General features: G+C 39.7%; 1 protein-coding gene across 5 annotated transcripts in view; it reads right to left on the bottom strand.

Annotated features, from left to right (window-relative positions):
- The window catches only part of YWHAB (tyrosine 3-monooxygenase/tryptophan 5-monooxygenase activation protein, beta), a 21,225-nt gene extending 7,253 nt beyond the window's left edge, over window positions 1-13,972 (bottom strand). Inside the window, exon 1 of one of the 5 annotated variants that reach the window (XM_006763778.2) lies at window positions 13,954-13,972. The gene's annotated coding sequence lies outside the window, so the exon portion shown is untranslated. Of the gene's footprint in view, window positions 1-3,775; window positions 3,795-4,562; window positions 4,582-4,601; window positions 4,621-6,298; window positions 6,318-13,953 lie in introns of those variants that run through there. The other 4 variants (XM_015563941.1, XM_015563939.1, XM_015563938.1 and 1 more) reach the window with 4 other exon arrangements.
- Window positions 13,973-14,334: the final 362 nt, after the last annotated feature.

The raw sequence follows: 14,334 nt of genomic DNA, 5'->3' as shown, positions 1-14,334 counted from the left end.
GAAAAATATCTTAAGTGTGATGATTGCTTTAATCTTCAGGCAAAAGATATGATTTTATGTTATATTTGGCAGTGCCCATCAAGCAGTAGGTACCTAAAAAACAGGTGCCATTTTTATCATATCTTCTGTGATTTGCTAAATTTGTTACAAGAATATACTGTAGCATAAATCATGGGCAGGCATTTTGGCTCTAGCACCAGCCCTGCTACTTACAAGTGATATGACCTTGGTCAAATTGCTTAACCTATGAGCTTTGTTTCCTCAGTGGAAAATAAGAAAACTACCAACTCTCCACAGGATTATATACAAATTAGAGGCCCGGTACACGAAATTTGTGCACGGGATGGGAGGGTGTAGGGGGGGGAGCAAGGGGTGGTGGTGGCGGGGTCCCTCAGCCCGGCCTGCACCCTCTCCAATCTGGGACCCCTCGGGGGATGTCTGACTGCCTCTCGCAATCGGGGACCCCTGGCTCCTAACCACTCACCTGCCTGCCTGCCTGCCTGATTGCCCCTAACCAGCTCTGCCTGCCTGATTGCCCCTAACTGCTCCCCTACCGGCCTAATTGCCCCTAACTGCTCCTCTGCTGGCCTGATCACCCCCTAAACACCTCTGCCTCGCCCCACACCCGGGACCCAGGATTCCCTCCTTCCAGCTAGTCACAGGCACCCAGGACCCGGGCTTCCCTCCCTCTGGCCAGGCGCAGGCACCCAGAACCTGGGCCGGCTGCAGCCACAGAGGACCGTGGGCAGGCAGCTTCACATGGGCAACAGCCGCAGGTGCCCGGGACCACGGGGCGGGTGGCTTGTCCCTCTCCCGGGCCACAGCTTGGCTGGTCCCTATTCTTCTCGCCCCAGTGTTGAGTGTCTGAGCAGTTATGGCATGATGGTGTGATGATGTGACAACTATTTGCATATTAGTTCTTTATTATACAGGATATCAAGCACTAATTCAGTACATGGTATAGGTTGCAAGAGGTATGAGTGTATTCCACAACATGCACAGCAACAGAACTTCAAATTATAATTGAGTTCATCTAAAAGTTTCTCTGAAATAGACAAAAATCTTAGTGGCTTCAGTTTATCATTTTATCAAACCCTTTATACACCAATCAGTGAATGCCTTTTAAATTACTCACCTCACCTTAGTCAATTCCCCACTATAATAATCACCATTTATAGAGAATACAGTAAGTTTTGGATAACATGTAGCTACAAAACTATTAGCCAATACAAATTAATTTTATGTACTATTGGTTTAAATTTCAATATATGCATCTGTGCCAGTGTAAAAATACACTAACACCCCAAAGTATAAAAAGATAAAATACTTTAAATAGTAATAGGAATACCAGTATTTTTAAAACAAATTCTCTCATTACTATACACACACACACACACACACACACACATATATGGTATAAAGATTTAAGACTCTGAAAATGGTTAATAATTTTAAAATAGCAAAGGAAGTATAAGCCTTATTCACAAACTGGTTTTGCCTTAAAAGTCACTTCTGTATTTTCAAGGGAGAAATTCTACAGATGGCTATACCACATAAAAGTATTTTATGAGATGGAACACAATGATAAGATACACCCCAAACCTAGAAAATTCAAAGAGTTGTTTTTTTAGTTCAGAACTATGGTATTTCTTCCCCCTGCTTATTACCTAAATCATATTCAGAGCTGTGTTTTATATAAGGCCCACTAACTCTAAGCTTACACTCAGTGAAAAAGTCTCACCTTGATCCATTTGACATCTTTACCCACATCACTAGAATGAACCTATGAGAGTTAATAATCCTCACAAAATATTCCATTTGCTCTCCTACATTTCCTGGCAACCCTTGCATGTAGGAGGGGTCACACAATTAGTTCTGTCCAATGAAATATAACTAGAAATGATGCTACTTCCAGGTTGAAACTGCTAAAAGCCTGTGTGGTTCATCAGACTCTCTTCTTACAGCAGCCACTTAGAAGGCCATATGTTCTAGATCAGGGGTGGGCAAACTTTTAGACTCGAGGGCCACAATGGGTTCTTAAACTGGACCGGAGGGCCGGAACAAAAGCATGGATGGAGTGTTTGTGTGAAATAATATAAATTCAAAGTAAACATCATTACATAAAAGGGTACGGCCTTTTTTTTTTTAAGTTTTATTCATTTCAAATGGGCCGGATCCGGCCCACGGGCCGTAGTTTGCCCACGGCTGTTCTAGATGGTGCTGTCACAAAATAGTGGAGTTTCTGTAACCCGAGTCTATAAGGTGAAGGAACTCCTGCAGACCTGCACTGGAAATGCAATGTGAAAAGGAAATAAACTTTTGTTGGGTTAAGTCATTGACATGGTGGAGCTGTTTGTTACCACAATACAACATAGTCTACTCTAAGCACATCAAAAAACCATACTATTGGGGGGGGGGGCAGGGAGGAGATGGAGGACAGTATTACAGTAACTATAATACTGTCAACAATAATATATATATATATATATATATGCGCTATTCGCCATCTTAAAATTATATACTCTCTCAATATGTCTAAATTTCTTGACCATAAAGTCTTTGAGATCAGGACACTATTTCCACCATTAAATAGCCCTACTTAATTGTTCCTAAAAGAGGGAAACAGAAAGAAGCCAACTTTCAATGAACTTTAGAAATTTCCCAGTTTGTAGACTAATTCAAAGTCAGCAGTCACTTAGTGGTCCACTCCAAATTCATAAAACAGCACCTATGCAACTCTACATAGTAAAGATTCCAGTTAATAAAGTACAGTGGGGCCTTGACTTATGGGTTTATTTCGTTCCGAGACCGAGCTTGTTAAGGAGCTCGTTAACTCAAATTACTCTGTCAACTCAATGCAAAAAATCGGCAAGAGACAGCTGTTATCTCAAAAAACTCGTTAGTCAGGACATTCGTAAGTCAAGGCACCACTGTACTGGCCAAAAGCCAATTCAGAGCTAAGCCATCCCATGCAGTATTATAAAAGAGTAATAGAGAAATACAAAGGATCAACACTGCTAAAGGAGACCTGGAAACTCTTTGGCCCTACTAGACCCGCCAAGTAAGATGCACACCTCTTCCACCCCTTCCCAAACATTAAAAGTTAAATCATACCTCTTTAAAGAATCCTGACTTTCCTTGGGACCTCCCAAATGTACACATTCTATTTCTCAAAATAAAATGGGATCTTTCTGGTTTGGGGACAACTATTTCAAGCTTCTTTGGGATCACTACAAGAGCTCTTGGAGATTGAGAACCCATCATGACATGGAAAGATTGACCACACGCCTTAAATGAAGTATGAATCTATTATAAAAATTTGAATTACATATACAAAAACAACTTACAACAAGCAAAAGCCATAGCTAAATGTCCTAATGCCTGCTGCTTATGTAACTTTTGACTTATATAACATGGATTCTGAAGCAGCAAGACCAATTTCAACAGGAAATGAGTTACACAACACCCAGCAGTTTGCAGGAAGGCAGCAGACAACAGAGAAATTAAATTGTTCCTACTTCTCCATCTATAATAAACCTCCCATGCGCCTTTCCCTAGTCTCACTACTTTCAGTCTCTCATTATCTTTAGCCCACTTCATGTCTTTGCTACCAGACCCATTCTTCATTCTTGACACTCTGATCAATTCACTTCCTGCTCAAATTCCTTTAAAGCCCCCTCCTGCCAATCGAAGTCCAATTTCTCCCACCAGTGAGGGCTTTCCAACCCATCTTTCCCAGACTTTTCCCAAAACATGCCTTCCATGTAATAACTACTTTTCTGGCAAAATGGTTTTCTTACATACAAAGTATTCTTTTCTGTCTTTGTTCACCAAGCCACTCCTCTACTTGGAATGTCCTTTTCCATCTACTCTGCATACACACTTCCTCCCAAGCATGACTCACATGTCATCTCCTCCATGAAGCCTTTTTCATACGCTACCACGCCTGAGCTATTTAATATGATAGCCACTAGCCACACATGGCTAAGGTCAGATGTTTAAATTGTAATATTTGAAATATGGAGTTAAATTTTTATAAAGTATTAAAATTAATTTCACTTGTTTTTTTACTTTATAACTTTACCACAAGATAAATTTAAACTACATATGGCTCACATTGTATTTCTATTGGACAGCATTACTCTAAACTAAAAATGTTCTCACAAAGCATTTCCTGTATACCTCTCTTAAGGTTTTATCACATTTCTTTAGTACCAAAATTATTTGTCTATATTCCTTAAATTTAAATCCCTTACACCACCATAATCTCCTTGAGGGCATATCCCCCACAGTACCTTGCACATAATCGGTATAAACAAAAGTATCTGCTAAATAAATGAACAGATCTCAAAATGAAAAAACAGCAAAACTGCAACCTTGGCAGAACTATCTTCTTAAATAATTCAAAGCACCTATTCTTCATAAGCACATTAAATCCTTCTTACATTTGTACCTCACCCCTTGTATTTCTGGCACCTACTTCAAAATTAGTCATGCCTCTACCCTTACTCCATAACTTTCAATGACTCTCTTTTGCCTACCCCATCAAATCTAAACTCTACCTGGCTTTCGAAGCCCTTCATAACTTGGCTTTTCCAGACCTGTAAAGACTTTCTTTTCCAGTATTCTCCAACATGCACCTTTCTCGCAGGCTGGACATCACTGTACTCTATAAATGCTATGATCAAACATGCCTAAAATTGCTTCTGAAGCGTAGTCTTCCCTTATTCTCTTTCCATGGTTTCAGTTACCGGAAGTCAAATGCAGTCTGAAAATATTAAAAAGAAAATTCCAGAAATAAACAATTTGTAAGTTTTAAATTGCGAGCCACTGTGAATAGTGTGATGAAATCTCATGACACCTGGCTCGGTACTACCAGGACGTGAATCATCCCTTTGTCCAGAGACGCTAGCCAAAGACATTACCTGCCTGTTAGTCACTTAGTAGATGTCTCCATTATCAGATCAGTTATAGAGAGAAAGAGGAAGACCACATTCACGTAACTTTTATTACAGTAGATTATTATAATTGTTCTATTTTGTTACTAGCTATTGTTGTTAATTTCTTACTGTGCCTAATTTACAAATTAAACTTTATAATAGCTATCATTATATAAAGGGAAAAACGTAGTATATACGGAGTTTGGTACTACCTTTGGTACTATCCACAGGGTCTTGGAACATATCCTCCGAGGATAAGGGGGAACTACTATAGTTCATTTCATCTAGAATGTCCTATTTACTTCCTGTCTATGCAAACTCCATCCATGTAGGACCAGAAGGCCTTCCCTGATTACCCCATCCCCAACTTATCTACATTGCCTATGAACCCAAATACACCTGTAGCCTATTACACAGTCTAGGGTTTCTCTATACCTCATTCTATGTCTTCTATGCTAAAGATGATGAGCAGTGTGCATGTCCTCAAAAGAAAAGCTTTACATTTGTTTCTCATTTAATGCCTAAAATAGGCCAATCACAAAATTAATGCTCAAATAAGTATCTGTGAATTTTTTAAATAAATCATTACTGGGAGAGCAGAAAGAACACTGGCTACATATATGTGGTATGGTGGAAAGACAACAGGACAATGTGTACGAGCAGGATCTACCACTACACAGCCACATGACCTTATTCAATCTCACTGTCTCCCAATCTATAAATTGGAAACAATAGCTTCTACCTCAGAAAAGGTGGCACTGTGAAGATGAGGGGCAGAGAATTAAAGAATAAATACATGGAGGGGGGGTGTCAAAGGAGGAAAGGGGGACAGCTGTAATACTTTCAACAATAAATTATTTAAAAAAGAAAAGTACAAATTTTTTTTAAAATGCATAGTGCATATCATACCTCTCAGAGTGCCTATACATCACAAAATATGAGCTTGGATTTTTTTTTAAATATACAAACCATGAGAAGGAAAAGCAAGTCCAGATTAATCCTGTACAGGAAGTGAATATTATAATGTTTACATTATATATAAGACTTCACCCCTCAATGTCCTCAAAATGGACACAAATGTTAACTGTAAGTTTTATTCAGTAGTTCCTAATTGAATTTTCTAGGAAAAATTCAATTCCTAGAAATTGAATTTTTAGGTTCAATAGGTTAGGTTTATAATCAGGACTTACTTTTCTTCTGAGACTTTGAAGAAAGGTTCCAGACCAAGATAAACGAGAGCCTTTATTTTGCCTTCTAAAAGGCCTTAAAAGACTGCAGTCCATCATCAGGTCTGGCACCAACAGCAAACTCAAGATAGCAAAGCAGAACAATTTATTAGAGACCGAAAGAGGTCTAACCCTGAAGGAGGCCAAAGATTTCCTTGTGCCGGCATAGATCAAGAAGACACCGACATGCTCCAGAACGGGATTGCTCAAGCACAGCCGTATAATGACGACGGCTGTCGGGCTGTTCAAAGCCACTAGATGTGGCACTTCAGAGGCAATCTAAATATCCAACAGGGGAGTGGTTCAAAGAGAGAGAAATGTTACAATATTACATGGCCATCAAAAGAAGAGATTTAACCCTAGCCAGTTTTTCTCAGTGGTAGACCCTTGGACTGAAGGGTCCCGTGTTTGGTCAAGGGCATATACCTCGGTTGCAGGCTTGGTTCCTGGCCCTGTTCGGGATGCATGCGGGAGGCAACCAATGGATGTGTCTCTCACATCAATGTTTGACCAATCGATGTGTCTCTCTCACATCAATGTTCTCATCGTCTCTGCCCCTCCCTTCCACTCTCTCTAAAAATCAGTGGAAAAAAATATCCTTGGGTGAGGATTATTAAAAAACAAAGGAAGAGCCTTAGCCAGTTTGGCTCAGTGGATAGAGCATCGGCCTGTGGACTGAAGGGCCCCAGGTTCAGTTCTGGTCAAGGGCACATGCCGGGATTGCGGGCTCGATCCCTAGTGTGGGGTGTGCAGGAGGCAGCCGATGAATGATTCTCTCTTATCATTGATGTTTCTGTCTCCCTTCCTCTCTCTGAAAGCAGTAAAAATATTTTAAAAAAAAGAAAGAGAGAGAAGGGATTTAATGTAATAGAAATATCTGTTAAGAGATATAAAGAAGGGGAGGGTAAATGTGCATCACAATACTTTACATTCATCTTTGTAAAGTATCTCCTAAAAAACATAATGAAGAATAATTCTACAGATAGCCATGAAGTACCAGCGGCCAGAAGGAGGCCTTCAAGAATAAGAAAAAAATAAAAAATAAAGGGCGCTCTATCCATTGTTAATCGATGTTTTCTTTTTTTAAAAAGCATTGCAAAAAGCAAGAGTTGAAAATGACAGCTGTGGCTTTTGGAAGTATTAATTTTCACCTATGTTGTGCTTTCAAGGAAAACAAATCCTCAATTTAATTGAATTTAATAACTGTTGTAAGTTTAAAGCAAGTATTCTATATCTATTTATTATGTGTCAGGATTACTGAAGCTCTAATACAAAACAAATCTGAGTGGGATCTGACTCACGTTGAGTGACCTTGGGCATAGCACAATGGAAATCCCTACATACAACAAATCTGAGCTTCTAAAATAAATTAGGTGACTTTTTTTTTTAAATATATTTTATTGATTTTTTACAGAGAGGAAGGGAGAGGGATAGAGAGTTAGAAACATCGATGAGAGAGAAACATCGATCAGCTGCCTCCTGCACGCCCCCCACTGGGGATGTGCCCGCAACCCAGGTACATGCCCTCGAAATTAGGTGACTTTTAAAATAACTTCTCTGAATCTCGGTTTCCTAAAATGTTAAAAGGAGACATTTATAACTAACAAACAAGATGGTGTACATGAAATGAGAAGACAACACATATCAAAGCTGCTCCTTGGAGAAGGAACCAGACTAGAATGAGAGGGAGCAGGTGGTTTAAACGTGACTGGGTCCTGACTGGCTTTATGGGTTGGGATGGGGTTTTATTCAGAAGAGAAAAAGGGAACTCCTCACAGGGACCAAAAACATAGATGCATGAAAAAAGTACATTCTGTTTTTCTAGATGAATGAGAAATCAAAGGCCAAGGTAGGTACAGAAATGAGAACAGTTATCAATCTAGAGAGAGGAAACTGAGAGGAACATCTTAAAAATCTAGGCTCGAAAGTTTGCATGGGGTAAGGAATTGACAATAAATTCTGAAAAACATTCACAGATGTACCATTCCAGATAGAACACCCATAGCGCCATAAAGAAAGTTACAGCTCTGGAGTCATTCCGCTGAAGGAAGAAGAGATGCCAAGCTCCTGCAGGACAAGGATGGACTGAGGAAATCAGTGGAACCAGGTGGTTAATGGGTGTCACCCAGTAAAAGTATTCCTGGCTCTTAAAGAAAACTACTCACTGGAAATCACCCATTCTAAAAATGTCTGTGTGCCATTCTACACATAAAATTCAGAGTCCTGTAATAAATTTAATTCCATTCAAACATATGCAGGCTCTTTGATAGAAAATGAAACACAGCATTTCTGAAATACCAAGTCATTAGCATGGTGTCCAGAGAACATGATTGTGGAGGGAAACTGCACTTCTATTTGAAAATCCCTTGCCTCTCTCACATCAGTTGTTGAATATCATTAACTGTGTCCAATTAGTCAAAATTAAACCTAAAACAATGGAAGTGGTGATAAGCCCAAGGTCACACAATGTGAATCAGTGGCAGAGGTGACAATAAACTGATCTCCTGGCTTTACGTGATTGATCAAAAAAGATAATATACTAATTATGATCCATAAAGACAGCCCAATTGGTCGACGTTGGGAATCAGGTTCAAAAGCTTTGGGTCCACCAACAAAATGGGAGTGACCCAGTCCAACTGACCAGTATCACACATGAACTCCAGAGGTTATTGGATCTCTGTGAGTCTTTTTTTATCATGCATTAAATAGGCAAACCAACTTATTAATAGGGCTTTTGTAAGGAATAAATTTGTTCCCGATACAAAACATTTAACACTGTCTCTGCACTCTGTAAGCACTCAAATGTCAGCCACAGTAGATTCCATACAAAGTCTAACAAGTGGTCAACAGTTGAAGGGACACTTACATGCCTCATTTCTTTTAAATTCAGTCAGCTTTCCTCAAAGACTTCTATAAAGAAAAGCATGCTCATTTACCCCTGCTTAGTTCTACAACAGCAGTTATCACAGTTTACTGTAAACGTCTGTGGGCTCCCACACTGGATTGTGAGCTTCAGGTAGGAACCTAGACTTTTATCTGTGGTGCCCAACACATAGCACAATGCCTGTCATGCTGAATATGAAACTTTTTGATCAATTGATGCACTTTTTTGAGGAACTGAACAGGCTGCTATTTCTATTTCCTATGCAGGAAGACCACATCTGTCCTACAAAATACAGACTATATTTCTACTCTGTCTTAGGTTACTTTCATTCTTTTTTTTTCTTTTTAAAGATTTTTATTTATTTCAGAGAGGAAGAGAGAAGGAGAGATAGAAACATCAATGATGAGAGAGAATCATTGATCGGCTGCCTCCTGCATGCCCCCTACTGGGGATTGAGCCCACAACCTGAGCATGTGCCCTTGACTGGAATCGAACCTGGGACCCTCCAGTCCGCAGGCTGACGCTCTATCCACTGACGCAAACCAGCTAGGGCTACTTTCTTTCTTTTTAAAAATGAATTTATTGGGTAACCTTGGTTATTACATTATATGTTTCAGGTGTACAATTTTTTATGAAACATCATCTGTATATTGTATTGTGCACTCACCACCCAAAATCTAGTCTCTTTCCGTCACCAAATGTTTAGCATCCCTCCACCCTTTCCCTCTGTTGACTGTATCTATGAGTTTGTTGTTTTTTTATTTTTAAAAAGAGCCACTTCAGTTCCAATCAGAAGACAACACTACACTTTTTGACTGTTTCTCAGCTACCAACAGATGGAAACTGAGCTTCCACAAATCCTTGAAATACTTTGTGTCCATCTCTCAAAAGTCCAATCAGCTATACAAAAACTCATACCAGCTAAATGGTCTATTAAAGAAAACAAAAAAAAAATCCATTAATTATGGTTTGCTTAAATGTGCAAAGCACTAAGAATTTATACCAACTCATTTAATCCTGAGAACGTCACTGTCCCTTTTATAGATGCCAAGGCTTACCTGCCCAGGGTCACACAGTAAATCCAGTACCTGGCTCTTTCCTCTATGTGGCACTACTCCTAAAGATCAACTATGATTTTCAATGCATATTTTATAAAAAGATAGAATGAACAATTTTTCAAAGATTCTTCAAAAGCTATTACAGTGAGATTTGAGAATTGGCCTTAATTCATCTAGCTTTAAAAGCCAAAATCAAATTAAGCAGTTAGAAACAGCATATGCCAGAAATTCACCAGGCTGTTAAACAAGCTTTCAGGTAAGATTTAAGGACAAACAGTAACAACGGCCAGGGCTCACATGTACTTTATTGTCACCTCCAATCTCTGTCCAGGTCAAGGCCATTCAGAAATAACTTTTATTGTTGGCTCTCTTAGGGAAAACAATGAAATAAACTTACATAATAGAGGAATGGCCAAATTTTTTAAAAAGTCATTTCACTCCAACTCTGCTGGGAATGACTTGTTCTCTAGAGGGTGTCAATCAATTTCATTTCATTTCATTTTAAGTATTACAAATACATAACGATACCTATATTAGATCCTTTAGCAGAGAAAGCAGTTAAGGTGATTGGATTTTAGCATGCACATCACAAAATATATTCATCTATATTTCCTTCCTAAGTATTCCCCTTAGAAAAATTCCTCCAGAATCCAATTCTGTTAGTTTCTCCATCATGATGTATAGATGATACTAAGATCATATTCATATTGAGACCAAGATGGTTCCAAATCTTAAAATTAATTATACAATTAATTTGTTTCCTGGCTAGTGAATTGTAACCTCTCCCTAGAAAAATGTAGGAACCCAGAAATTTAAAGTTGCTTAACAGCCTGGCCACGGTGGTTCAGTGGTTGAGCATCGAGCTATGAACCAGGAGGTCACGGTTTGATTACCGGTCAGGGCACATGCCTGGGTTGTGGATCCCCAGTGTGGGGCATGCAGGAGGCAGCCGATCAATGATTCTCTCTCATCACTGATGTTTCTATCTCTCTCTCTCTACCCCTACCTTTCTGAAATCAATAAAGACATATATTTTTTTAAAGTTGCTTTACTAGGAAATTTTAGTTCAATTCTCTAAGGCAGCGGTTCTCAACCTGTGGGTCGTGACCCCTTTGGGGGTCGAACGACCCTTTCACAGGGGTTGCCTAAGACCATCGGAAAACACATAGAATTACATATTGTTTTTGTGATTAATCACTATGCTTTAATTATGTTCAATTTGTAACAATGAAATTGGGGGTCATCATAACATGAGGAACTGTATTAAAGGGTCGCGGCATCAGGAAGGTTGAGAACCACTGCTCTAAGGTATCCATTCCCATTTAAAGGAAAACAACTTAGTTTGATGTCACCGAAAAAGCAAGCAGCATACCAGGATGTTATTATTTAGAATTTTCTGTCTACTCATCTCCTCCTCCCTAAAAAAACATGAAAAATCTAAAACTCTACAAAAATATGATAAAGAAAAATCAATAAAGGTGGCCCTCAACAATGAAGGTTTAAATAAATAAATAAGGTCCTGACTAAATACAACTAGATGAAGAACCTAGGACTGGGTAAATCCAAAGTAACTAATTCGTTTTCTCTCTAATGTGAAGCAAATACTAGAAAAAATGGTCTTACACAAGAAGTATCATTTCTTCAAGCCAGAATATATATACTCCCCCTCAACAAACTACATTGAACCTATTTTCAAAAATAATTAAAATTCCTATTTAAACACAAGTTGGTGTACACACGAAAGATATATGTGTGTCCTACTGCGAGTAGAAACCTATCATTAGAGCCAGACTGCCTGGGTTTGATTCCTGGCTCCAACACTTACCTTGTGCTGTATTTCCCTACGAAAATGATTTAAGTTCTTTGTGCTTCAGTTTCTTCATCTGTAAAATGAGGCTAACAGTACTTACCTATCACTGGCAGTTATAAAGGGTTACTGAATGTGTAAAGTGCTTAGAACAAAGTTTGGCACATAGTAAGAAATTAAGTGGTGGATATTATTATTACACACTAATTGTTTGATGCTACCTCATCAGTTGGTGAATGACGAACGGATAAACTCCATATGTGTCTATGCTATATAGCATGTGTCTAATCTACATATGCGTATCTTCATTTATATGTTCAAATAACATTTTTTATTAAATACCTACTATATCCCAGATCCTTATTTTAATTATTGAGTTTGTCACAATAACACATTAAAGACTATTACCATTTGCATTATACAGATGAGAAAATGTGCTAGAAAGATTGGAGATGCGAGACACAAAATTAGGTTCTGTTAATACTATGTCAATTTTTGAAAGCAGCATGTACAAAAAGGTTGGATCTCATCAGAATGCAACTGGAGGGGGAAAAAAAGCCATTAACAGTGAACTTATCGTGATTAGAAAACAAAACCAAATGCTTATATTTAACAATCTGCAGTCTGTAAAAAGCCTCACAACTCTGGAGCTAGAGAAACTAAGAGATTAAGCAGCAGGCTGAAAATCACAGCTAGAAAATGCCACAGGCAAGACCTGAATCAAATTGATCTGACTCCAAGTGTAGTGCTCATTCTGCTTCTATATCCATAGTCAAATGGGCAAAATGCATTTACTGCAGTGGCCCCAAAATCTGGAGACTCGGCCTTGGGAGCTGGCATCATGGGAATGTGCTCAGCCTGGTTTGATGGAGGCTGCCTCCCGGATCTATAGCTCCAATTCTAAAATGGCTTCAAGCACTGCATGATGGGAAATGTACAGAAGATTATAGGGTAGGAGCCATACCCCAGGGGCTGACAGGCCATAAATATTTACTACTGATGAATGAAGATATTCAATCTGAAAACCAGGTGTGTGGTCTCTAGGCTAAATCACCTCACCTGTCATAAAGACGCCATCTGTAAGATGGGTGAATGGTTTCTTATCTCTTTGAAAGGAGGGGCTAGGAAAATAATTCAGCAGTTGCTACTGAATTATTAGCCTTCTATTTTGAAGACCACAGGTTACAATTCTAATTTGGGTCCAGAAAATGGACAGGTTTTATCCTTATCATCCTGTGTGCTGCTAAGGACATAGAAAATGAGGGCTCAGGTAACAAAGATACATACTCCAAAATTAGGAATGGGGTGTACTGGAAGTGTTCAAGAAGAAAATCACTAAGAACCAAGTGATATTTATTCATTTAAGTTTCTAACAGGAAAATGCAAAAAAAAAAAAAAAAACACCCAAAAACCGAGTAGCCACATGTTCTGTTCTAGAAACTGCACATATGTGTGGTTTCATTCGAACAATTGAGACAGAGTGAGAAATGCAATTTTTATATTCTTACAAGAAATGCTTCATCTTTCCGTTTGGGCTCCTGTGGCCTCCTGATTTTATATGTTCATAGCACCATCTCGACAAATCCTATCTCCCACACAGGGCAAGTAAAATCAGAGCCTGCTGCCATCTACCCTTACCAAAGAGAAGAGCAGTGATGGCAAGGACGCGAGACATGAATTCTTACAGAAAGGTTGGCAAACTGTCTTACCAATACTGCCACCTTTGAAAACCTCATTACAGGCAGAATTCTCCATTTGCAATAGACAAAGATGTACTCATCAGATGAAGACAAGGGCCCCAAATCACTTCCACCCTTCCCTACCACCAGGGAGGCCATCGGGCAAATTTCAATCCTAAAAACATGCTAGCACACAGTATGGGGGAATTTTGGGCGAGGACACAAAAGGCTCTGGCATTAATGACGGTAAATACCGTGGGAAAATATTCGCTTCTCAGTCTCTGACATTTTTTTCCCCCCTGAGGATCCGATCTGACTCAGTAACCGGTTCCAACAAATCCATTTTTCTTGATGCAAACCTCAACCCTGTGCTTCCCAGGGAATCTCGGGTCCCACCGGGCTCCAAAACCAGAGGATGATGATGAAAAATGGCTTTGCTGCAAAGGGGGCGGGGGGTTACCTCTCTGCTCTCTCCCAAGGTTAAACCCCTTACTCATCCTGGGGGAGGCAAGCAGGCGCACGGGGGCTCGAGAACTCGCCCGCATTTGGTTCAATTTTAATTTTTGGAAACCGGAAAGCAAGGAGCAGGGGTGACAGGGCTGAAAACGTCGGATCTCAACACCCAAGGTGCAGGGAGGAGTCGCGCGGGGATCGAAACTGGGGAGTGAGGCAGGGTCCGGGGTGCGCGCCCCGCTATCCCTTCCGGTCCGGTCCGGAGCCGCACCCAGCCCGCCGGGCAG

This window comes from Myotis davidii, unplaced genomic scaffold (genome assembly GCF_000327345.1).
Source record: "Myotis davidii unplaced genomic scaffold, ASM32734v1 scaffold199, whole genome shotgun sequence".
NCBI classification, from domain to species: domain Eukaryota; kingdom Metazoa; phylum Chordata; class Mammalia; order Chiroptera; family Vespertilionidae; genus Myotis; species Myotis davidii.
The sequence above is the reverse complement of the archived record's forward strand: the minus strand, read 5'-3'. Positions and strand labels throughout refer to the sequence as shown.